Below are 26,123 nucleotides of genomic sequence, written 5' to 3'. Positions count from 1 at the left end.
ATGTCTAAGAGATGGGCTTTTCTTCTTGTGCTTTCTTTTTATTTCAGCTGTGACTTCTGTGAACAGGTGCTGGTGTGTCCAATGGAATAGAGTGACTGGATCAATTTAAAACAATTTTGGATGAACTTGCTCAGAGGGATCATGAAGTGACTGTGCTAGCATCTTCAGCTTCCATCCTGGATTCCAGTAAATCCTCTGCCTTTAAATTTGTGTCTTATCCTACATCCTTCACTAAGAATGAGCTTGATTTGTGTTTTATGAAATAGATCAAGATATGGGCATATGAATTACTGAAGAGTACATTGTGGGCATATGATTTAAAGATGCAAAAAACATCGCAAATATTCTGATACTGTTCAAAAGCTCTGTGCAGATGCAGTTTTAAACAAAAAACCTTATGAAAAAACTGAAAGAGTCCAGATGTGATGTTGTTCTTAGAGATGCAATTTCTCCTTGTGCTGCGCTGCTGGCTAAACTGCCTACCCTACCTTTGGTCTACAGTCTTCGATTTACCACTGGCAATACATACGAAAAATTCTGTGGAGGGCTTATAATTCCTCCTTCCTACATACCTATTATAATATTTGAACTAAGTAACAAAATGACATTTATGGGGAGAGTGACAAATATGGTTTATGACCTATATTTTGACTTTTCATTTGATACTTTTAACAAGAAGTGGGATAAATTTTACAGTGAAGTATTAAGTAAGTCTGGTTTATTACATTTTCCCTCCAGTAGATTAAAAAAAAATCTTATCTTCTTTGTGTGGGTTAGAGTGGTATAATTTGTATTTTCTTATGTTTAGTGTCAAAATAGAAATATAACAACTTCTTAGTCAAAAGGTATCAACTATTCAGGAGAGTGTGCAAAGTAGTCTAGAACTCTGTGACATTGGAAATGTTCCTCTATTTGACCGTAATAGTCCTTTATGTTAATATTCTTGAGGCTTATTTAATTTGAAAGTTATGTATGCACTGCACTTTTCATAAATTATAATCTCTGTTATTTATTGCTGTAAAAGCAACTATCCCAAAACTCACAGTTTAAAAGAGAAACCATGCTGTTTGCTCATGACCCTATGAGTCAGAAATTTGGGCTGGGCTAGGAAAAAGTCTCTTCAGTGGGTTTTGCCTGGGCTTAATCTTTATGCTACTGTTAGTTACCAGGCTTGGCAGAAGTGGAACAGTCCAAGAAAGTGTCACTCGCAATGGCTGGGGTTTGGCAGATTAGCAGGATACTTTGATTGTTTCTTCCAGGTGACCTCTCCAACAGAAAACCTTGGACCTATTTAGATGGTAGCAGAATTCTAGAATAGGTTGTAAGAAAGTTATAGTTCTAGATTTGAAATTCACACAAAATGACTTCTGCTACCTTCTATTAGTAAAACAGTTCAGGAGGCAAGCCCAAATTCAAAGGGTGAAGAAATCACTTCCACCTCTCAATAGGAAGAGTTACAAAGAGTAATAGCCATTTTTAATATGCTATAGTAAGAAACTTCATTAAATATATTTAAAAATCAAATGAAGGTTAGTCATGAGGAAGTATCTTTTTAAACCTGGATCAGTAATATATATACACACACACACACACAAAGCAATTAGATGTTTTATATAAACTTTGTGTTTACTTGTCTTTAAAATTAAACATTTCTATGTCCCAAAGAGTTGGACATGACTGAGCGACTGAACTGAACTGAACTGAACTGATGTTCTTTTTTAGCTTTCAGAATCAAAGTTCCTGACATCTCTCTCTAGATTCAAATCTTCTATTATTTTAATCTCTCTAACATCTCCATCATCTAGTCTCTCTATTAAGAAGAAAAATTGCTTAGTTGTGGATGAGTTTCTCTGAGAGTTATCTAGTATTATCCCTTCTCTCTAAATGGATTAAATGTCATTTACTAAGTAAACTTCTAGTCTTTCCCATTTAATGCTTTCCTCTATTCCTCGGGATTGATCACTTAGGAAGGCTTTCTTGTCCCTCCTTGCTCTTCTATGGAACTCGGCATTCAGATGGATATATCTAGCATTTTCTCCTTTGCCTTTAGCTTCTATTTTTTTCTCAGCTATTTGTAAGGCCTCCTCAGACAATCATTTTGCCTTTTTGCATTTCTTTTTGGGGGGATGGTTTTGATCATTGCCTCCTGTACAATGTTATGAACCTCTGTCCGTGGTTCTCCAGGCACTTTGTCTATCAGATCTAATCCTTTGAATCTATTTGTCACTACCACTGTATAATTGTAAGAGATTTGATTTAGGTCACACCTGAATGGTCTAGTGTTTTTCCTTATTTTCTTCAATTTAAGGCTGAATTTGGTAATAAGGAGTTAATAATGTGAGCCACAGTCAGCTCCCAATTGTGTCTTTGCTGACTATATACGGCGTCTCCAACTTTGGCTGCAAAATATATGTATATAATCAACCTGTTTCGGTCTTGACCATCCGGTGATGTGCATATGTAGAATCTTCTCTTGTGTTGTTGGAAGAGGGTGTTTGCTATGACCCGTGTGTTCTCTGGCAAAACTCTGTTAGTCTTTGTCCTGCTTCATTTTGCCCTCCAAGGTCAAACTTGCCTGTTACTCCAGGTATCTCTTGACTTCCTACTTTTGCATTCCAGCCCCCTATAATGAAAAGGACATCTTTTTTGGTTAGTTCTAAAAGGTCTAGTGGGTATTCATAGAACGATTCAAATTCAGCTTCTTTGGCATTAGTGGTTGGGACATATACTTGGATTACTGTGATATTGAATGGTTTGCTTTGGAAACGAAGAGATCATTCTGTCATTTTTGAGACTGCATCCAAGTACTGCATTTCAGAATCTTTTGTTGACTATGAGGGCTTTTCCATTTCTTCTAAGGGATTCTTGTCTACAGTAAATATAATGTTCACCTGATGAATTAAATTCACTTATTCTAGTCCATTTTAGTACACTGATTTCTTAAATTTCAATGATCACTCTTGCTACCACCTGTTTGACCACTTCCAATTTACCTTGATTCATGGATCTAACATTCCAGGTTCCTAGAAATATTCTTTACAGCACCAGACTTTACTTCCATCAGCAGTCACATCCATAACTGGGTTTTGTTTTCACTTTGGCTCAGGCTCTTCATTCTTTCTGGAGTTATTTTTCCACTCCACCTTATCCATTAGCATCTTGGGCACCTACCAACCTAAGGAGTTCACCTTTCAGTGTCATATCTTTTTGCCTTTTCATACTGTTCCTGAGGTTCTCAAGGCAAGAATATTGAAGTTATTTGTCATTTCCTTTTTCAGACTTTATTTTCTTGGGCTCTAAAATCATTGAAGATAGTGACTGCTCCATGAAATTAAAAAACACATGTTCCCTGGAAGACAAGCTATTACAAACCTAGACAGTATATTAAAATAAGCCTAGACATATTAAAAAGCAGAGACATTATTTTGCTGACAAAGGTCAGTGTAGTCTAAGCTATGGTTTTTCCAGCAGTCCTGTATGGATATGAGAGTTGGAGCATAATGAAGGTTGAGCCCCAAAGAATTGATTCTCTTGAACTGTGGTGTTGGAGAGACTCTTGAGAGTCCCTTGAACTGCAAAGAGATTGAACTAGTCAATCCTAAAGAAAATCAGTCCTGAATATTCATTGGAAGGACCGATGCTGAAGTTGAAGCTCCAGTACTTTGACCACCTAATAAGAAGAACTGACTCATTGGAAAAAACCCTAATGCTAGAAAAGATTGAAGGCAGGAGGAGAAGGGGATGACAGAGGATGAGACAGATGACTGGAGAGCATCACCAAATCTTGGAGATGAGGTAGAGGAATCTCTGGGAGTTGGTAATGGACAAGGAAGAAACCTGGCATGCTGCAGTCCATGGGATTGCAAAGAGTCGGTTAGGATTGAGTGGCTGAACTGACTATGGAAACCTAAAACATCAGGGATTAATATTAAAATATAAAAAAAATCTGGGGTTAATATTTGATTATTAATGTTTGCTTTCTGATTCTATAGCACCTGCAATTTGAAAAATTAAGCAAAAGGTGAGAGTCCAACAGATTTTTCATATCTGAATGATTTCTAATCTTGATTCTGTGAGTGTATCCTTTCAACAACAAATATTTATTGAGCTTTATCTTCATTGCTGTTGTTTACTAATTTGGGGAGCAGAAGGAAATTAGAAAATATTTGTTGAGAATTTACTCTCTTGAGAGCCGGTGCACTAAGCGCAGGCAGCTGCGAGAGCCGGCACACTAAGTGCAAGTGGCTGCGAGAGCCTGTGCACTAAGCATGGCTGAGAGGAGCTACCCCATGTCTGAGGTCGGGGCAGCGGCCTAGAGTGCCAGGCTGCGATGGCGCAGGAACGGCTAAGAGAAGCTACCCCACGATTGAGGTCAGTGGCAGCAGCCGGGAGGAGACACCCCGCATCCGAGGTCAGGGGCGGTGACCCTGAGGAGCCACCCCGAGCCTGAGGCCAAGGGCGACAGCTGGGAGGAGCCACCTACACCCCAGGCCAGGGCCGGCAGCCGGGAGGAGCAGTGGCTGCACAGGCACAGGAGGGCCTAGAGGAGCTATCCCACGTTGAAGGTCAGGAACAGCGGTGGTAAGGAGATACCCTCGTCCAAGGTAAGGAGCAGTGGCTGTGCTTTGCTGGAGTAGTCATGAAGAGATACCCCATACCCAAGGTAAGAGAAACCCAAGTAAGATGGTAGGTGTTGCAAGAGGGCATCAGAGGGCAGACACACTGAAACCATACTCACAGAAATCGAGTCAATCTAATCACACTAGGACCACAGCCTTGTCTAACTCAATGAAACAAAACCATGCCTGCAGGACAACCCAAGATGGGGTTATCACAGTTATCCAAGTCTATGCCCCAACCAGTAATGCTGAAAAGCTGAAGTTGAATGGTTTTATGAAGACCTACAAGACCTTTTAGAACTAACACCCAAAAAAGATATCCTTTTCATTATAGGGGACTGGAATGCAAAAGTAGGAAGTCAAGAAACACCTGGAGTAACAGGCAAATTTGGCCTTGGAATGCAGAATGAAGCAGGGCATAGAGTTTTGCCAAGAAAATGCACTGGTCATAGCAAACACCCTCTTCCAACAACACAAGAGAAGACTCTACACATGGACATCACCAGATGGTCAACACCGAAATCAGGTGACTATATTCTATGAAGCCAAAGATGGAGAAGCTCTATACAGTCAACAAAAACAAGATCAGGAGCTGACTGTGGCTCAGATCATGAACTCCTTATTTCCAAATTCAGACTCAAATTGAAGAAAGTAGGGGAAACCGCTAGACCATTCAGGTATGACCTAAATCAAATCCCTTATGATTATACAGTGAAAGTGAGAAATAGATTTAAGGGCCTAGATCTGATAGATAGAGTGCCTGATGAACTATGGAATGAGGTTCGTGACATTGTACCGGAGACAGGGATCAAGACCATCCCCATGGAAAAGAAATGCAAAAAAGCAGAATGGCTGTCTGGGGAGGCCTTACAAATACCTGTGAAGAGAAGAGAGGTGAAAAGCAAAGGAGAAAAGGAAAGAAATAAGCATCTGAATGCAGAGTTCCAAAGAATAGCAAGAAAAGATAAGAAAGCCTTCTTCAGCGATCAATGCAAAGAAATAGAGGAAAACAACAGAATGGGAAAGACTAGAGATCTCTTCAAGAAAATTAGAGATACCAAGGGAACATTTCATCCAAGGATGGGCTCGATAAAGGACAGAAATGGTCTGGACCTAACAGAAGCAGAAGATATTAAGAAGAGGTGGCAAGAATACACAGAAAAACTGTACAAAAAAGATCTTCATGACCCAGATAATCATGATGATGTGATCACTAATCTGAGCCAGACATCCTGGAATGTGAAGTCAAGTGGGCCTTAGAAAGCATCTCTACGAACAAAGCTAGTGGAGGTGATGGAATTCCAGTTGAACTCTTTCAAATCCTGAAAGATGATGCTGTGAAAGTGCTGCACTCAATATGCCAGCAAATTTGGAAAAGTCAGCAGTGGCCACAGGACTGGAAAAGGTCAATTTTCATTCCAATTCCAAAGAAAGGCAATGCCAAAGAATGCTCAAACTACCACACAATTGCACTCATTTCACATGCATGTAAAGTAATGCTCAAAATTCTCCAAGCCAGGCTTTAGCAATACGTGAACAGTGAACTTCCAGATGTTCCAGCTGGTTTTAGAAAAGGTACAGCAACCAGAGAGCAAATTGCCAACATCCGCTGGATCATGGAAAAAGCAAGAGAGTTCCAGAAAAACATCTATTTCTGGTTTATTAACCATGCCAAAGCCTTTGACTGTGTGGATCACAATAAACTGTGGAAAATTTTGAAAGAGATGGGAATACCAGACTACCTAACCTGCCTCTTGAGAAATCTGTATGCAGGTCAGGAAGCAACATTTAAAACTGGACATGGAACAACAGACTGGTCCCAAATAGGAAAAGGAGTACATCAAGGCTGTATATTGTCACCCTGCTTATTTAACTTATATGCAGAGTACATCATGAGAAACGCTGGACTGGAAGAAACACAAGCTGGAATCAAGATTGCCGGGAGAAGTATCAATAACCTCAGATATGCAGATGACACCACCTTATGGCAGAAAGTGAAGAGGAGCTAAAGAGGCTCTTGATGAAAGTGAAAGAGGAGAGCGAAAAAGTTGACTTAAAGCTCAACATTCAGAAAACGAAGATCATGGCATCTGGTCCCATCACTTCATGGGAAATAGATGGGGAAACAGTGGAAACAGTGTCAGACTATATTTTGGGGCTCCCAAATCACTGCAGATGGTGATTGAAGCCATGAAATTAAAAGACGCTTACTCCTTGGAAGAAAAGTTATGACCAACATAGACAGTATATTCAAAAGCAGAGGCATTACTTTGCCGACTAAGGTCCGTCTAGTCAAGGCTATGGTTTTTCCAGTAGTCATGTATGGATGTGAGAGTTGGACTGTGAAGAAGGCTGAGTGCCGAAGAATCGATGCTTTTGAACTGTGGTGTTGGAGAAGACTCTTGAGAGTCCCTTGGAGTGCAAGGAGATCCAACCAGTCCATTCTGAAGGAGATCAGCCCTGGGATTTCTTTGGAAGGAATGATGCTAAAGCTGAAACTCCAGTACTTTGGCCACCTCATGAGAAGAGTTGACTCATTGGAAAAGACTCTGATGCTGGGAGGGATTGGGGGCAGGAGGAGAAGGGGACAACAGAGGATGAGATGACTGGATGGCATACAGACTTGATGGACGTGAGTCTGAGTGAACTCTGGGAGATGGTGATGGACGGGGAGGCCTGGCGTGCTGCAATTCATGGGGTCGCAAAGAGTCGGACACAACTGAGCTACTGAACTGAACTGAACTTAGGAAATCTAAGACCATCATATTTATTAATTCATAAGATAGAGACATAGAAATCTTATTCATAGGCAATATTATTCTCATTTTATACATATAGAAACTTAAGTAAGGTAACCTATTCAAGTGTTCATGGAGAAGAAGTGACAGAGATGGGATTAAAACATAGCAGTCTGTCCTCGGAGTAACCACTTTGCATATCGCGATGAAAGAAAAATAGCAGCCTCTAATTGCAAAACTCCATCTATGATTTGGAGAAATATGGTAAGCATCAAGTGTGCTACAAAATAGAAAAGGTTAGTTTCTCTTCATTGTGGTGGTCTTCATAACACACGTTCTCCATATCACTCAACTAACCAAATTTCTCTTTGCCAAGAGATGTTCCCTCACTACCTTTTACTCAAATATATATATCTTCGTGTTTGGAAATTATTGTAAAAATTTTGGAAACCATCCTTGGCAGAACTTCTCTATTGCTCTCAATGGCTAAGAAGATTTACAAGGTTAATTTAAGATTACATATCCATTGTATATGCAATATTCAAGATTAAGATTACATATATAGTATATGAGGTTATAGAAAGTAGAGGATTGAAGAATGGAACCAAGACCAAAGTCTAGAAACAAATCTGTTAAAATTAACCAAGAATCACAGGTCATAGAAAATAAACTCTTAGACAAGGTTCCATAACAGGGTCATGTGAGTTCAAGTGAAGAGAAAAAGGGCATCACATGCCAAACAGTCAGTGTAGAAAGCTGGTTGGTGAGTGAAGTGGGAGGATGATTAGGCCTATCTAAAACAAAAGACTAAGCAAATAATCCAAAGACCAACATTTCTAAACTAAATAATTCAGAGATTAAAGTTTCTAAGATAAAAGTTAATCAGGAATCATAGGTCATAGAAAAGCAGCTTGTAAGTGAGGTAACATAATAAGCACATGCACAGCAAAGTGAAGGAATACATGGCAAAATACAGCAAAAAATCAAAGTAGAATGCTGCGCTGTGAATGGAGTGTGTGTGTGAAGATATACCAAGCAAATAATCCAAAGCCATCAAAAGCTTAGAGAAAGTTTAGGTAAGTAAAGGGACAGAGGTGCGAGTGACTGGTGCAAATAGATTTTTGCAATCAAGGCAGGTTTTCTAGCTTAGCTTTCCAGAATTTTTATGTCATTCCTTAAACAAGGAGCCATCACAGCATTGTTTATTTGTTCTAAGAATAGAAATTAACAAAGGAGATCCTTTAACCAAGTTATAAACACTAAAAAGGAAGATTTTTATCAGTCTTTAGCAGGTAAATCTCCCTTATCACTCATTCTGATGTGCTTTTTAATATTTACTTTAAGTTTTTTCAATATTTATAATTTTTCTGGAGACCAAAGACACAAATTTAGACACAGGAACACACTTGACAGACTGAATGATAAGATAGTTCCTTAGCTGCCCATCCTTTTTTCCTTTTTAAGCAGTTATCAAGCAGCCTTCCATTGCCAGTAGATTGTAGTCATCTATACAGTCAGAATGTTTCAAAATTTTTAGGACAGGACAAATAAATAACATAAAGATGGAGCTGAAAGCCATCATTTCATTTAGTGCATCTCAATCATCATATACTTTCTTGATCACAGATGGTTCAAGAATTTAGTCCCACAATAAGTTTCTTCTTCAAAACATACAGAAAAAGTTGAGACTTTAGCTATAGGAGGGGAGGTTATTGATTCCTGGTGACATCTGCATCTTTAGAGAGGCTTCTTAAACCACTGGAGTGTCTCTTCTTACCTTTATCTATACTCTGAAAAGTTACCATGAGTAACCAGAATCCTCTGGTGGCTGACTAGGTGACCTGAAGACCAGATTGAAACAAGTGTGAGAAGTGCAAATTCTTCATGCTGTTGGTCCATATTTAATGTGGAAAGTCATTAATAATCTTTAGAAAACAATACCTATGTGAGTGAGATCAAGTTGGTGAAGTAGAAAGACCCTGGACTTAGCTCCTCCCACGGACACACCAAAATACAACTACTCACAAAGCAATTATCTTTGAGAACAACCTGAAGACTAGCAGAAAAGACTTTCCACAACTACAGACATAAAGAAGGATCCACAACAAGACAAGTAGGAGGAGCAGAGATACAGTCTAACTGGGACCCAAAACCTGAGGTTGGCCACCTACAAACAGGAGGAATATCACAATCATAGAGGTCCTTCTCCAGGAGACAGGGGTTTCAGCCCCCACATCAAGCTCCCTATTTTGGTAAGATATACCCCAGAATGTCTGGCTTTGAAAACCAGAGGGGCTTACATTCAAGAAAATAGGAAACTGTAAACAAAGACTGTTCTCAAAGGGTGTACACAAAATCTCACTTAGTTTGAGTGTCAGCAAAGTCAGTAGTTTGAAAGACACCTGGGTAAGAACCACTTGCTGATCTTGGAGCATCTCCTGGAGAGGCATTGTGCCGCTGGGACTACACCTGGGGATGTGGCTCTGGTGGTAGCCATTTTTGGGATCTCCTTCCACCATCCTGACAGCAACCCTGGCAAACACCATTTTAGAATCTTCCCTCTAATCTATTAGCACCAGGAGCTTCCCCTGCCAATGGGTGCATGGCAATCACACAATGCTGGGTTCTCCCTGGAAGATGGGATCCTCAGTTAGTTTAAAAAATGTTAAAAGGTCAGAACATTAAGTAAAAATGCACAAATATCATGAAAGTGATGCAAATCTAATGCTCTACAGTGGAAAACAAGATCATTTACAATGCAATATTTGTCATATATGTAAATAATTACAGAAGGAAATTGACTTAGAACTAAAATCTATTAGTGAACTTATAACATGTGATGCAAGAGTTAATCTTTAATAGTTACATGAACTCAGAAAGGTTCAAAGGTGCCAAGGGAAGAAGTTATTATGAGCTATGTAAGTTTCTCACTTACATATATTTTTCCCTCTCTTTTTTCTCTACATATGTTTGTTCAACTTGTAAAATGCTGGCATTATTTGTTCATCTTGGCCAATAAAGAACTGAAACTTTATTGGTCTATCTTCTAAGAAAAAGTGGATATATATTCACAAGTTCTCATATATTTCTTTCCCTAATTTCTTTTTCAGGAAGACCCACTACATTGTATGAATTGATGGGTAAAACTGGTTTTGGTTGATAGTAAGCTATTGGGATTTTGAATTTCCCCAACCATTCTTACCAAATTTTGATTTTGTTGGAAGACTCCACTGAAAACCTGCCAAACCCCTGCCTAAGGTAAAATTTTGATCTTGAAGAGAGTTTTTTCCATTCCCAGCCCAAATACTGTCTTATGTAAATGACATGGGCAATATATAAAATTACTTAATATTCTGGGATATAAAAAGTATGAAAAGTCATAAAAAGTATGAGAGAAGTGCAAGATTATATGGATATAGCCACTATGAAAAAGTTTTCCAACACATGAGAAATAATATTTTTTCAACAAATGTGTATTCTTTGTCTGCCAAATGCCAAATTCTGTACTCTTACAGAAGAAGAAGGGGTGGAAGAGACAGACACAATGGTAGTCCTTGGGGATCTTACAGACTGGTCAGCCAGAAAAATATGAATGTTAAACAATTACTTATAATAAAGTACAAATCAAAAGATACATAAGATTGAGGTGATGTGGGAGTGATCTCTCATATTTTATTAAAGTCAATTGCAATGAAATATCTAAAAGAATAAAATTCTGATAATGCCATATTAAAATTGGGAATATAGGAGAGTATTTAAAGACTATGGAACTGAGTGACTGAACTGAACTGAACTGATGGAATCTGGTGCTTTAATATATGGTACTATGATGATAGGTAAGAAATATACAAAGAGCAGATTTTGCCATAGTACCTTTCCTATAAAATATGGATGCATGAGAATAAAGGAAGAAATGTATGGTCTACTTTATAGGCCATAACTACTGAGAATAAAAATAATCCAGGTTAATAATCCAGATACATAAAGCCCTTGGGCTTCCCAGGTGGCGCTAGTGGTAAAGAACCTCAGGTTTAATCCCTGGGTCATGAAGATCTGCTGGAGAAGGGCATGGCAACTCACTCTTGTATTTTTGCCTGGAGAATCCTATGAGCAGAGGAATCTGGCAGATTACAGTCCATAGCATCGCAAAGAGTCAGACAAAATTAGAATGACTTAGATCACATGTACATGAAGCACTTACACAGTGCCAAAAATATAGTGATTCATAACTATTGGCCACCATGACTTAAAACTTTTGACCAAAGGAATTTGCCTCAGAAATCAAAAACAGAAGAAAATATTAAAATAATATTTGAAGTTTTAAGCAGTCTCAACAGTATCTACACTAGAGGGATTCCTTCTGTTGTGTGTGTGTGTATACTGTCAAACTCATGATATTTTTCCCCAAAACCTTTGTGAATGCACGTCAGTATTTTTTCTGATCTTATCTGAGGTGAAAGAACTTCACAACACAAAATAGACCAGAAATCATTGCATCCTGATAATACAACTCATGAAAATAAGCCTCTCTCAGGAATTGGTGCTAGTGGTAAAGTACTGGCCTGCCAATGCAAGAGATGTGAGTCACAGATTAGATCCCTGGATCGGGAAGATCTCCTGGAGGAGGGCATTCCAGTATTCTTGCCTGGAGAATCCCATGGTCAGAGAAACCTGGCAGATTATAGTCCATAGGTGTGCAAAGAGTTGGAATCTAGTGAAGTTACTTAGCACTCGTGACACAATGCCTAATTTCACTAGGTATAGTTCTATTTCAATCACATAAACTGCCTGATTTATTTAATACCACAGTTGGTAAAGAATCTGCTGGCAATGCAGGAGACCTGGGTTTTATCCCAGGGTAGGGAAGATCCCCTGGAGAAGGAAATGGAAATTCACTGCAGTATTCTTGCCTGGAGAACTCCATGGACAGAGGAACCAGGCAGTCTACAGTTCATGGGGTCAAAAGGGCATTGAAACATGTATACTATCATGTAAGAAACAAATCGTCAGTCTAGGTTCGATACAGGATACAGGATGCTTGGGGCTGGTGCACTGGGATGACCCAGAGAGATGATATGGGGAGGGTGTGGAAGGGGGGGTTCAGGATTGGGAACTAACATACACCCGTGGCGGATTCATGTCAATGTATTGGCAAAACCAATACAGTATTGTAAAGTAAAAAATATTAAAAAAAAAAAAAAAAGAATCAGACATGACTGAGAGACTAACATTCAACTTTCAATTTTCAAGCTGCCTGATCTCACACCAGGTTTGGAAACAAATATAGTAAGGTAAATAGCAAGGAGGAAGTGCCTGGTTTAGTGTTAACCTACGCAATGTTGTTGCTGTTCAGTTGCACGGTCATGTCCAACTCTTTTTGACCCCATCAACTGCAGCATGCCAGGCTTCCTTGTCCTTCACCATCTCCTGGAGCTTGCTCAAACTCATATCCATTGATGCAGTGATGCCAGCAAACCAACTCCTCCTCTGTCATTACATCTCTTGCCTTCAATCTTTCCCAGCATCAGGATCTTTCTAATGAGTCAGCTCTTTGTATCAGGTGGCTAAAGTATTGGAGTCTCAGCTTCAGCATCAGTCCTTCCAATAAATATTAAGGATTGATTTCCATTAAAATTGATTGGTTGGATCGCCTTACTGTCCAAGGAACTCTAAAGAATCTTCTCTAGTGCCACAATCCAGTTCAGTCCAGTTCAGCTCAGTCATGTCCAACTCTTTGTGATCCCATGGACTATAGCATGCCAGGCCTCCCTGTCCATCATCAACTCCCAGAACTTGCTCAAACTCATATCCATTGATATCATGATACAATCCAATCATCTGATCCTCTGTCATCCCCTTCTCCTCCTAGCTTTAATCTTGCCCAGCATCAGGGTCTTTTCTAATGAGTCAGTTCTTTGCATCAGGTGGCCAAAGTATTGGAGTTTCAGCTTTAGCATCAGTCTTTCCAATGAATACTAAGGACTTATTTCCTTTAGGATGGACTGGTTGGATCTCCTTGCAGTCTAAGGGACTCTCAAGAGGCTTCTCCAACACCGCAGTTCAAAAGCATCAATTCCTCTGTGCTCAGCTTGCTTTAGAGTCCAACTCTCTCATCCATACATGACTGCTGGAAAATCCATAGCTTCGGCTAGATGGACCTTTGTCAACAATGTCTCTGCTTTTTAACATGCTGTCTAGCTTGGCCATAGTTTCTGCCAAGGAGCAAGCGTCTTTAATATCATAGCTGAAGTCACCATCTTCAGTGATTTTGGAGACCAAGAAAATAAATTATCTCACTGTTTCCATTGTTTGCCCATCTATTTGCCATGAAGTGATGGGACCAGATACCATGATCTTAGTTTTCTGGATCTTGCATTTTAAGAAAGCTTCACATCATTGATGTTCAGGCTTCTTTATGGTCCAGTGATAAAGAAACCACAAGCCAGTGCAGGAGCTACAGGGGATGTGGGCTCAATTCCTGAGTCAGGAGATCCACTGGAGTTTTTCAGTAGCTCAGCCATGTCCGACTCTTTGCCACTCCATGGACCGCTGCACGCCAGCCTTCCCTGTACTTCACCATCTCCCAGAGCTTGCTCATACTCATGTCCATTGAGATCGTGATGCCATCCAAACATCTTATCCTCTGTCATCTCCTCCTGTCTTCAATCTTTCCCAGCATCACGTCTTTTCTAATGAGTCAGTTCTTTGCATCAGTTGGCCAAAATATTGAAGCTTCAGTTTCAGTATCCATCCTTTAAATGAACATTCAGGACTGATTTCCTTTAGGACTGACTGGTTTGATCTCTTTGCTATCCGAGGGACTCTCAAGAGTCTTCTCCAACACCACAGTTCAAAACTTGCACAATAGGATCCACATTTTTAAATGTAGATGAAAGTTTTCTGTAAGTTTATGTCATGAACCATAATTAGTTCTACATAGCTGGATCAGATGTTTTACCCAAGTAGTCACCCTCTTATGGTGTAAAGCCCACCAAAAATAAATAGCTTACAGGCAAAATCTGTCACATTCACTGTATATCATAGCATCAGTATCCTTAAAATGTCTGGGCCAAGATCAGAAATAAAATCAAATTTATACTCAACATTTAAACATCCCATATAAAAATAATGATAACATATGATATTGCAATTTCATTAGGTTTTGAATAAAAGTAGGGTGAAATAAGCTATGGAAATTTTGAAAAGCTATTTCCTTAACAGAGATGAAATTAATGTAGACTACACAGTGTTATCAGAGCGTGAGCTAGGAAGAAAACAGAAATAAAGTTTTAAGACAAGAAAAAAATACTTTCAGCTATCTTTGTCTCTTTCAGACAATTACTGTAATATCATGAGAAGTTTAATAGATCAGAGTCTTAGCTGAAACTTAAATTTAGGGAACTGTGGGTATTAGGAATTTGAAACACCAATGAATAAATAATAAATCATGGTTAATAAATTGAGAGTTCTTATTTATTTCTATAGAGATGAATTAACTAGAGTATTTTTCTTCTTTTGATGAGCAGTTATATGTAACCTCTTACTCTGTTCATATTATCATGGAAAAGTGAAAAGCAAAAGTATTAGTTACTCAGTTGTGTACAACTCTTTGCCATCCCATGGACTATAGCCCACCAGGCCCCTCTGTCCATGGAATTTTTCAGGTAAGAATATGGGAATGGGTTGCCATTCCCTTTTCCAGGGGATCTTCCCTACCCAGGAATTGAACCTGGGTCGGTCTCCTGCCTTGAAGGTGGATTCTTTACCATCTGAGCCACCAGGAAAGCCCATCACCCTTATATTATCATACTTAGCCTTATAATCAGGAAAGCCTATATATCAGAAGACCTGTCCTGAAAACTGCCAAGAAGAAAAGTAGATCAATTTAGTAACAAATACACTGGACAAAGAATGACATACAAATTAATGAAGCTGAGCTACAGATATTTTCATTTTATTTGAGGAATTCTGTTAGGAGTTCAGGTCCTTTTAAATGCCTGTCTTTTGTCAACTTCTCCAAAACAAACCAGGAAAGAAAAAGAAAAGAAAAATAACTTAATCTTTCTAGGCTAGGATTGTTTAACTTATTATAGGAAACAAGACAGCACTTTGAGAGTTTCATCAATTTTCGGTAACAGGAAATCAGAGAAAGATAATTCTAAGGTGTTGAGCTCTGGTTGGTGATATTAAGGAGAACTTAGTAATGTAAGGAACAGTTTAGAATTTAGCAAAGTTGAAGGCATAACTTTGGATTTCTGGACACAGGAAGGTCCTGAATCTTGTCCTGGTGAGCAAGGCATATGTTTTAATAAGTATACTATTTTACTTGTGTGCTTGTATAATCCTGTCATCCTGGGACAAGTTACTAAGCCATTGTTTTTGGATCTTAGCAATATTTAACAGAGAATGAGAAAAAAAAAAAAAAATCCTGGTCCTGCTATTGTTTGAGACATGGAGTAAAAATTACATTGTTTTGAAAACTCACTGAAGAAAATCAATGTGTTTTCACAATGTGAAATGTTCTTCACTGGAGACTTTCATTTTAGTGACATCCGTGTTAGTAAGTGATAAATAAATCACCGTTCTTGTTAGCAGTCAATGATAATACATTGGTTAAAGAAAATAAATTGCATATCACATCTCTTTCTAAATGGTTTTAATAGTATAGCATATTAGAAGATGATGCTATTCTAACAATTCTCTCTTTTTAGAAATGTATGTATTCATGTTCTTCAAACAAACTAAAGAAAGAATGAATGAAACAAAACCCCTCTCTCTGCTGATTCCCTTTCATAATACAACGAACTATTTCTTTTCAGGTAATCGAAGAGTTTGTCCAAAGCTCTGGAGAAGATGGCTTTATAGTACTGAGTTTGGGATCAATGGTTGAAAACCTTCCAGAAGAAAGGGCTAACATGATTGCATCGACCCTTGCCCAGATTCCACAGAAGGTCTGTTAAATTGCCTTTGTACTGAACAACTACTTGAATGAATCTCTTTAAAGTCTGGAGTGGGTCCATTAGAATGTTTTTTTGCAAAGGGGAGAGAAACAGAGAATATCATAACATGGTTAGATCAAAATGAGTTGGTATATCTCATTTTTCTTTGGGAGTTGAATTTTAAAATGGAACAAGGGGGACATATGTGCTTAGTGTTCCAATTCAAGTTTTACTTTGTTCTGAGAGACATTTCTGTCTTAGAGATTATGTTTGGTGTTCTAGTGCTGTTAAGTTAATAGTAAGAACACAAAAACATCCAAATCTTGCCCCACAAATCACAGTGTTTCCCAGAGGACTTCCTGGGGGGACTGTGGGAGTTCTGAGCAGCTGAGAGGTATCCTGTTGCAGTTCACTTGGTAGCTGCACTTGATATTCAATATTTAAAATAGAATTTTGAAAAAGACTGAGTTGGAGCACAAAGATTCAAACCCTTCCTCCTACTCCTGCTCCCTGTTTTCCCAAGATGAAAACAGCATGTGTCTTAAAACCAGTCGTTGAGGAAAAGATCAAGAGAGAAGCCTGGGATCCAGGGTTTTTTCCTGTTAAAACAGAAAAAGATGACAGGAAGGGGCATGGGCTCCAGCTTTAAGGTCTCTCAGCCCTGCTCATTGGAGAAGGTGATGGCACCCCACTCCAGTACTCTTGCCTGGAAAATCCCATGGATGGAGGAGCCTGGTAGGCTGCAGTCCATGGGGTCGCTAGGAGTTAGACACGACTGACCGACTTCCCTTTCACTTTTCACTTTCATGCGTTGGAGAAGGAAATGGCAACTCACTCCAGTGTTCTTGCCTGGAGAATCCCAGGGATGAGGGAGCCTGGTGGGCTGCTGTCTATGGGATCGCACAGAGTCGAACACAACTGAAGCGACTTAGCAGCAGTAGCAGCAGCAGTACTGCCCATTAGCAACTTGACCTAATCAACACATTGTTCTGACTGACTGGATTAACAACTACTTTCTCAGAGGTCGGGAGGTGGAGGAGAGGTAAAAACTGGGCAGCATGGAAGGTTCAGTGTTAGCGGAGAAAAAATTAGAAAGACGCTTCCTGCTAAAGTCCTATAGTTATTTATGGTAGTATAAATCCATCAGTACTTGTTCATTAGCTGTGAACTATTTGCCTCAAACTACCCCAAACAACCCTTACTATTTTCATCTTTGAGAAACTGGAATCAGGCTGACAGCCTTAACAAGTAATAGATAGCTACCTACCTTAAACAAACAAACAGACAAAAAGCCTTACCCCACTAACTATACAAAAAAATCTTCATGACCCAGATAATCACAAGGATATGATCACTCACCTAGAGCCAGACATCCTGGAATGCAAAGTCAAGTGGATCTTGGGAAGCATCACTATGAACAAAGAGAGTGGAGGTGATGAAATTCTAGTTGACCTGTTTCAAATCCTAAAAGATGATGCTGTGAAAGTGCTGCACTCAATATGCCAGCAAACTTGGAAAACACAGCAGTGGCCAGAGGACTGGAAAGGTCAGTTTTCACTCCAATCCCAAAGAATGGCAATCCCCCAAAATGTTCAAATTATCTATTAATTGCACTCATCGCACATGCTAGGAAAGTAATGCTCAAATTTCTCCAGCCAAGCTTCAATAGTATGTGAACCGTGAACTTTCAGATGTTCAAGCTGGATTTAGAAAAGGCAGAGGAATCAGAAATCAAATGTCAACATCCTCTGGATCATCAAAAAAGCAAGAGAGTGCCAGAAAACATCTACATTTACTTTATTGACTATGTCACAGCCTTTGACTGTGGGGATCACAACAAATTATGAAAAATTCTTAAAGAGATGGGAATACAAGACCACCTGACCTGCCTCCTGAGAAATCTGTATGCAGGTCAAGAAGAAACAGTTAGAATTGGACATGGAACGACAGAATGGTTCCAAATCAGGAAAGGAGTACGTCAAGGCTGTATATTGTCACCCTGCTTATTTAACTTATATGCAGAATACATCATGAGAAATGCCAGGCTGGCTGAAGCACAAGCTGGAATCAAGATTGCTGGGAGAAACGTCAGTAACCCCAGATATGCAGATGACACCATTCTTATGTCAGAAAGTGAAGAAGAACTAAAGAGCCTCTTGGTGAAAGTGAAAGAGTGCCGGGGTCCAGCCCCGGTGGATCCAGGGTGATTCAAAGGTGGGGGGACGACGTCGGTGTCATTGGAAAAATACATATTTAATTACAGATATATATAGAGATTAGAAACGGATAGTGTAGTAGGAGATTTAGTGGAGAAAAGAGGCTGAATAATTGGTTTACATGAAATACCAATCACCACCTACATAGGCCACAGGCATCTTTCCATTCTCCCAAAGGAGAGGAGGCACTGAGGCCTCTCCAGTCCGATCTCAGAAGCCCAGGCAGAATTAGCAGGCTTGGTGAGTACCCACATCTCAGATGGGAATTCAGCCAGGAAAGCAGGGAGCAAGAAAGAAATGACATGGGGGAATCAGTCTTTCCAGAAACTGATCCGATTTCTTTATTTTTCAGGTTTGTTTATATACCTTTTTGTTATATATAGGGATGAATACAGAGTCACGCGGGGGTCAGCAGACCTGACCCTGTTACAATCAGGTGCTTCATATAAAATTATACAAAGGTCTTATGAGTTTCATCATCTTCTGGCCATGAGGTCTGCTGACATTTTATGGCCCTTTCTGATATTGGTCAGTTAACCAGAAAACTTATTTTTCCAGGGGTGATTTTTTTCTTAAATCGGGTGCCACCCTCCAAATAAAGTTGCATAGGGTGAGGGTGTAGTGAGTTACAATCAAGAAAGGAATTTACTTAACCTAAGTTTTAACATGATTAATCTTAAAGATTAATACTTATTTCTCCTATATGCTAGTTATATTCATTATGCTGCTGCTGCTGCTAAGTCACTTCAGTCGTGTCCGACTCTGTGCGACCCCATAGACGGAAGCCCACCAGGCTCCTCCATCCATGGGATTTTTCAGGCAAGAGTACTAGAGTATAAGGGCAGGAATATGGAGATTTAGCAGCAAATATTGGCTCAACAAGTGTAAACCCTTCACCAATGTTCCCCTTAAGATCTATTTTGTCTTAAGATAGTGATAAAGTTACATTTTTGCATAGCAAGGACACAGTGATTTATAACAAAGTACAGTGATCTATAATAAAAGAGAAAATACATTAACTCAAAAAGTCTAGTATTGCTAACATCAAAAACTACTATATTTCCTTTTCTATATTCCAAATACATTGATTAATATATTCCCAGGTGCCTAAGGATATGGAGGCCTGATGGCAATCATTGACTCATCAATGAAAAAAGCCCTATGCTAAAACTCCAAACTCTCTGTGCTGTTTATGGTTGAGAGGTTGTCACACGAGCTAGTCTGTCAGCAGAGAGGTTTGACCTGAGACATCCTTGTCACACCCAGGGCAGGGAATTAGCAGTAATTATTGGCACACAAATGAAAAAACTCTTCACCAATATAATTCCTAATCAACCTACTATACTATACTAATAATCTTCTAACTTCTCAAAAGAGTCTGTATTTAGAAAGTTTTAAAACATCCCGTGCCTCTCACAGTTGGGAGGCTGTAAACAATCACATGCGGCCGGATGAGCCTGATCAGGCAGGCCAGAGAACCTTCAGAGTTCGTAAGTTGAAACACTCTTGTCACACCCAGGAATTTTTACTAACTGGAGCTGCAAGTTAACTCCTTCTCTGAGAGAAATGGTTATGGGGGAGAGCTCCCCGTAAAGTACTCTGGTTTGGGGGGTAGATGCTCGGGAACAGGGGTTTCCTGAGGCTTGATCATGCCTTTGCATATGCCAAGCTTCCTTCCTCATGACCTTTGCCATGGGCGGAGTTCCTCACGCTGGCTCCCAACAAAAGAGGAGAGTAAAAAAGTTGGCTTAAAGCTGAACATTCAGAAACTAAGATCATGGCATCTGGTCCTATCACTTCATGGCAAATAGATGGGGAAACAATGGAAACAGTGAGAGATTTTGTTTTGGGCTCAAAATCACTGCAGATGGTAACTTCAGCCATGAAATTAAAAGTTGCCTGTTCCTTGGAAGAAAAGCTATAACCAACCTAGACAGCATAATAAAAAGCAGGGACATTACTTTACCAACACAGGTCCGTCTAGTCACAGCTATGGTTTTTACAGTAGTCATGTATGGATGTGAGTGTTGGACTATAAAGAAAACTGAGCACCGAAGAATTGATTCTTTTGAATTGTGGTGTTGGAGAAGACTCTTGAGACTCCCTTGGACTGCAAGGAGATCCAAACAGTCAATACTAAAGGAAATAGTCCTGAATATTCATTGGAAGGACTGATGCTCAATCTGAAACTCCAATACTTTGGCAACCTGACGTGAAGAACTGATTCATTGGAAAAGACCCTGATGCTGGAAAAATTGGTGACGGGAGGAGAAGAGGAGGGCAGAGGATGAGATGGTTGGATGGTATCCCCTACACAATGGACAGAAGTTTGAATAGGCTCTGGGAGTTGGTGATGGACAGGGAGGCCTGCCGTTCTAAGTCCATGGGGTCGCAAAGAGTCGGACATAACAGAGTGACTGAATGAACCACTAATCTAGGATTTGAGGTTATTTCATCCCATTGAGAAATGAGAATTTCAGCATCAGCGATTTCTTTGGGGTGGGCATAGAATCACTGATACATTCTAAATTAGTATTTTCTACTGTAAAAAAATGCAATTAGATCTCTTAACAGCACAAACTGGTAATTTGCTTATTTCAGTTTATAATGATCAATGAAAATTAATGTGGCACTCTCTTTTTAAAAAGAATTATTTCTTTTATTATTCTGCAATTCCTACTTTGCACAAAATATGTGCATGGATAATTCCACTATTAATACCTTTGGAGGAAAAAAATGAAACAATGTCTTAATAATTATACACTTCAAAGATTATAGGAAGTGGTTTTCCAATATGCAGTGTAAAATAATTTATATTCTCTCTACTAGTTGAAGAAATTTTATCTCATTATACCACATAGAAGAAAGTGTAATATTGCTCACAAAATAAAATAGAAAGATACCCATTTCTATCAAAATGCTTCATGGAAAAAGTAACCATAAGCAAATCTTCACCGATTTCTCTCAGAAACTGCTGAGCAAACAAAGTATTTTCTAACCACAAGTTTGTTATGTAAGATAGTCACATGAAATGAAGTTGCAGAAATTTCAGTCAGCTTTTTGTATACACTACAGTTCTGATTGATTCCGGAATGCTTTTAACTATTAAATTACATTATTTACAACCTAATTTCCCTCAAGTCTTTAGAACTGGTCATAGCATAGTGTAGTAAACAAAATGATAGTTGATCAACAAGGTCCCAGATTTTTGCTACTTTGATTTTTGTTTTGAACTATTATTTAATATTATTCAACATTCCTGAGCAGAAATGTCCACATCTGTTCATTGAAAAAAGTGGGGCAAGAGGACTTCTTACTAGAGTTTAATTTCTAAAATGTTCTGAGCCTGTGATCTTATTAGTGGAGTTGAGCCTTTTCTTGGTCATAATAGGTTGTGTGGAGATTCAATGGGAAGAAACCAGATACATTAAGAAACAATGCTCAACTTTTTAAGTGGACCCCACAGAATGATCTTCTGGGTAAGAAGGTGGCAAAAAATACTAAGTTCTAATTAAGAGAAAATCTCAGGGACAATAGTGGAACAGCAAGGAAAAACATCAACATCAGATAACAATTATGTTTCGCCTATAAATTTTCAATAGCTTCTTGACTGGTCATCTTGTCTTCCCACTCTTATCTCAGCTCTACTGCTATTGTAGTGCTTTTATCTAAAAGGATATAGAAAACATCCATACTTTTCCTTGAACTTTCAGTAACTCACATTGCCTAAAAATAAAAGTGTAGCTGATAGAAGATGACTTTGTAAACAGCACATCTATCATTTTTTCCTCTATTGCCAAATGCCCCCTGAGATTCTCCATACATTATCAGAATGAATCATTCCCTCTATTCCTAAGAAACAATGTTTCTTCACCTCCATGATTTTGAACATGGTGTTCTCTGGACAAAGCAACTCTACACTAACATCCCCTCTAATGTATAGCTTTCTCTCATTTCCTTAGACAGACTTCCTTTGGAAATTCACAAATGTTTATATGATCCCATGAGCATAGCAATCCTCAGCAGAAAGCATTGCCTTCTTTATTGACTTATACTGTCAATTTCTGTTTCTAACCATGGGACTCAGAATTTATTGTTCTCATTGATCTCTTTCTTAGGTCACCCAAAAACCAAAGTTTTTATCACTCATGGTGGTGGCAACGGCATCTCTGAGCCATTTACCATGTGATTTACCATGGTGGGACTCCCTGTTTGTTGACCAACCCGATAATATTGCTCACATGGAGGCCAAGGGAACATCTATTAGACTTGAACACAATGTCAAGTACAGATTTGCTCAAAGAATTGAGGACTGTCATATATGACCCTTCGTGCGTGTAACATTTCTTTAACTTGATAGTATCTATAGATAGTTAAGTTCTCATTTCAACAGTGAATATGAGTTCCTTTCCCGTATTAAGAGGATAATTTTAAAATACTTAAAATTATATAACCAATCTGAATTTTACTTTTACACTCAACCAGTTGTTTCAAAATTTATTTTAATCTTATCAGTTTAAAGAACTGCTGCTGTTTAGACTCTAAGTGGTATCTGACTCTTTGTGACCCCATAGACTGTAGCCCACCAGGCTCCTCTGTCCATGGGATTCCCAGGCAAGAATACTGGAGTGGGGTACCATTTCCTTCTCCAAATGAGCAACTAATCAGTGTAATAATTTCCATGCCAAAAAAAAATTCTGAAATGCATACTTGTAACAAGTATGCATATTTTAGTGTAGGACAGAATCCATACAAGGGTTCCCTGATGGCTCAATGGTAAAGAATCTGCCTGAAATGCAGGAGACATAGAAGACATGGGTTTGATCCCTGGTTTGGGAAGATCCTGTGGAGGAGGAAATAGCAACCCACTCTAGTATTCTTGTCTGAAAAATCCCACAGGTGAAGGAGACTGGTAGGCTAAAGTCCAAAGGGTCACAAAGAGTTAAGACACAACAGAGCAACTGAGCATACACAGCTCAGTTGCTCTGTGTATCCATAGAAGACTGAAAATTGAGAAAGGAATTATTTCAATTCAATGCTTAGAATTTCTGAAACTAAAAATACTAAGAATTGCTAATCTTCTTGTCTCTATAGGTTTGCTTATTCTGAACATTTTACTTCAATAGCATCATACAATATGTGTTTTTTAAATAACTGACTTCTTTAATTAGCAAAAAAAATTAGTTAGATCTATATTACAGCATGTACCAGCACTTTTTATTATTGAATAATATTCTGTACTATATCCATACCATATCACAGTCTAATTAATACATTCATCAATTGATGGACATTTCATTTTTTTTCACTTTTGTCTATAATGAAAAGAAGCTACAAACAATGTTATGCATGTTTTTGTGAACATAGCTTTTTATTGCTTTTTGGTAGCTATCTAGATATCATACACTGGGTCATGGGATAAGTTTATATTTATGAGAAACTACCAAACTGTTTTCCAAAGGGGTTACATTCTATATTTTCACCAACAGTGTATGAAGGTTCTTCTAATCCTCCATATCATTGTCAACACATGCTATTACCTATTATAATTTTTATTTTAGGCATGATAATGAATATGGTCTCTCTGTGGTCTTGATTTACATTTTCCTTATGGCTACTATACTGCAAATATTTTCATGTTTCTATCGGCCATTTTTATCATTTTAGAGACATGTCTCTTCCAGTCCTTTATCCACTTTTTAACTTGGTTGTTTTTTTTTATTATTGAGCTATTAGAACACTTATGTGTAATATATACAAGTCTCTTTCAGATATATGTTTTACAAATATACTCTCCATCACTATGTTACTTTTCTCTTGCCAGTGTCCTCTGAAACACAATTTTTTAGGAAAATTGGCAGAATATATCTTTAATAATTAAGTATTTCCATACTTTACTGAATCTGTTAAAACTGTTAAAATTCCCACAAAGGAAATATCCAGCTCAGATGTCTTCATCACCAAATATGTCCAAATACTTAAGAAAGTAATACTACCAATCTTATACAAACTCTTCTAGATAATGTCAAACGTATTAGGTCTTTTCAGGTCATTTGATGAGGTCGTAATCCTTACTACTAAAACAAGGCAATGACATTGCAGGAAAAAATATCTTTTAACACAAATCCTTCCACAAATCAAATGCAGAACTAGAATGCCATATAAAAAGTACAGAACATCTTGATCAAAATGGGTTTATTCCAGGATTGAAAGTTTGTTTAAATGTATAAAAATGAATATAATTCTATAAATTGCCAACATAAAAGAGAAAAATATTATGACCAGTCTAATGATTAAATAATTGATAAAAGTCAACATCCATTCATGATATCAAAAGAAATATTTTGCAAACTAAAAATAGAAATTACTTTAATTTTACAATAGATATATTAAAAAAGTAATACAAATGATTACACTTCCTGACAAAATATATACAGCTTTATCCCCTTCATTAGAAATCAAGAAAATATAAATTAAACTTCTTTTTTACTTCATCATACAAGCTAAAATTTGAGCATTATCACAACCAAGCATTGACAAGAATGTGGAGAAATAGGAACCTTTCCATACTGCTGATGAGAACACAAATTAATAAACCACTTCAGAAAACTGTTAGTAATATTAAAGAGACCTAAACATGCATGCAGCCTTCTCTTAGCAATTCCACTCTTAGATATATAACTAATAAAGATATATAAATACATAAACCAAAATACATATATCAGAATAATTACACTCCCATGACCAAAAGCTGTTAGCAATCCAAATGCCCAATGATCAAAGAATGAATAAATAATTGGTGGTACTGTCAAACAAGGGAATACTATACAACAGTGGAATCAACCAACATCTACACAAGTCAGACACAAATAACTACATACTATGTGATTCCAATATGTACACAAGTTAAATCATTGTATGGTGTTAGAGGTCAGGCTAGTACTTAATCTAAGGAAGAGAGAAGTGACTGGAAGCTTCCACCAGGAAGGAATGCCTATCAGGAGTTTATAATACTCTACAGCCTGATCTGTTTAGGAGTTACATTTGTGTTTCACTTGGTGATAATTTTCTAGCTTATTTTAGTTTTGAGCTGTTTGCTTGAAATTATGCAGCTTTCATGCATGCTTCATAGTTAAGGGTTTATTTTAGAATATATAACAAATTTTAAAATGTATACAGAGTAAATAGCAAAATAAACAAATGAAGAAACAAGCAAAAACAGTGGGAAAATTGCCATTGACTACTATCTTAATGTGATCAAGAAAAGACACTCTACCACTCTGAACATAATACTGAGACAAAGTCTTCGATCAGAAACCTGAAACAAGCTCCAGGGTGTTGTGGGGAAGAATATTCCAGAAGAACAAAAGGGACTGTAAGTTCAAAGGTGCTAAGGTAAGAAAACATTTGCAACATCAAGAAACAGCTAGAAGGCAATGTGCCTACAACAGAGTGCCTGAACAAAGTGATCAAGGAAGGGATTACCAGGGGTCTGAGCATGTAGGATACTATGGACCAAAAGAGAGATTTGGGTTTTATTCTAAATGTGATAAGAAGCCAGGTGGAAATTTTGAGTAGAGAGATGTAATAACCTAATAGGTATCTCCAAAA

At 38.3% G+C, this 26,123-nt stretch overlaps 1 pseudogene; it reads left to right on the top strand.

Moving 5' to 3' along the window:
* Positions 1–26,123, top strand: part of LOC120861602 — a 27,475-nt pseudogene continuing 1,352 nt past the window's right edge.

This window comes from Oryx dammah, unplaced genomic scaffold (genome assembly GCF_014754425.2).
Source record: "Oryx dammah isolate SB20612 unplaced genomic scaffold, SCBI_Odam_1.1 HiC_scaffold_3, whole genome shotgun sequence".
In the NCBI taxonomy this organism is placed as follows: domain Eukaryota; kingdom Metazoa; phylum Chordata; class Mammalia; order Artiodactyla; family Bovidae; genus Oryx; species Oryx dammah.
This window is presented reverse-complemented; position numbering and strand designations above follow the sequence as displayed.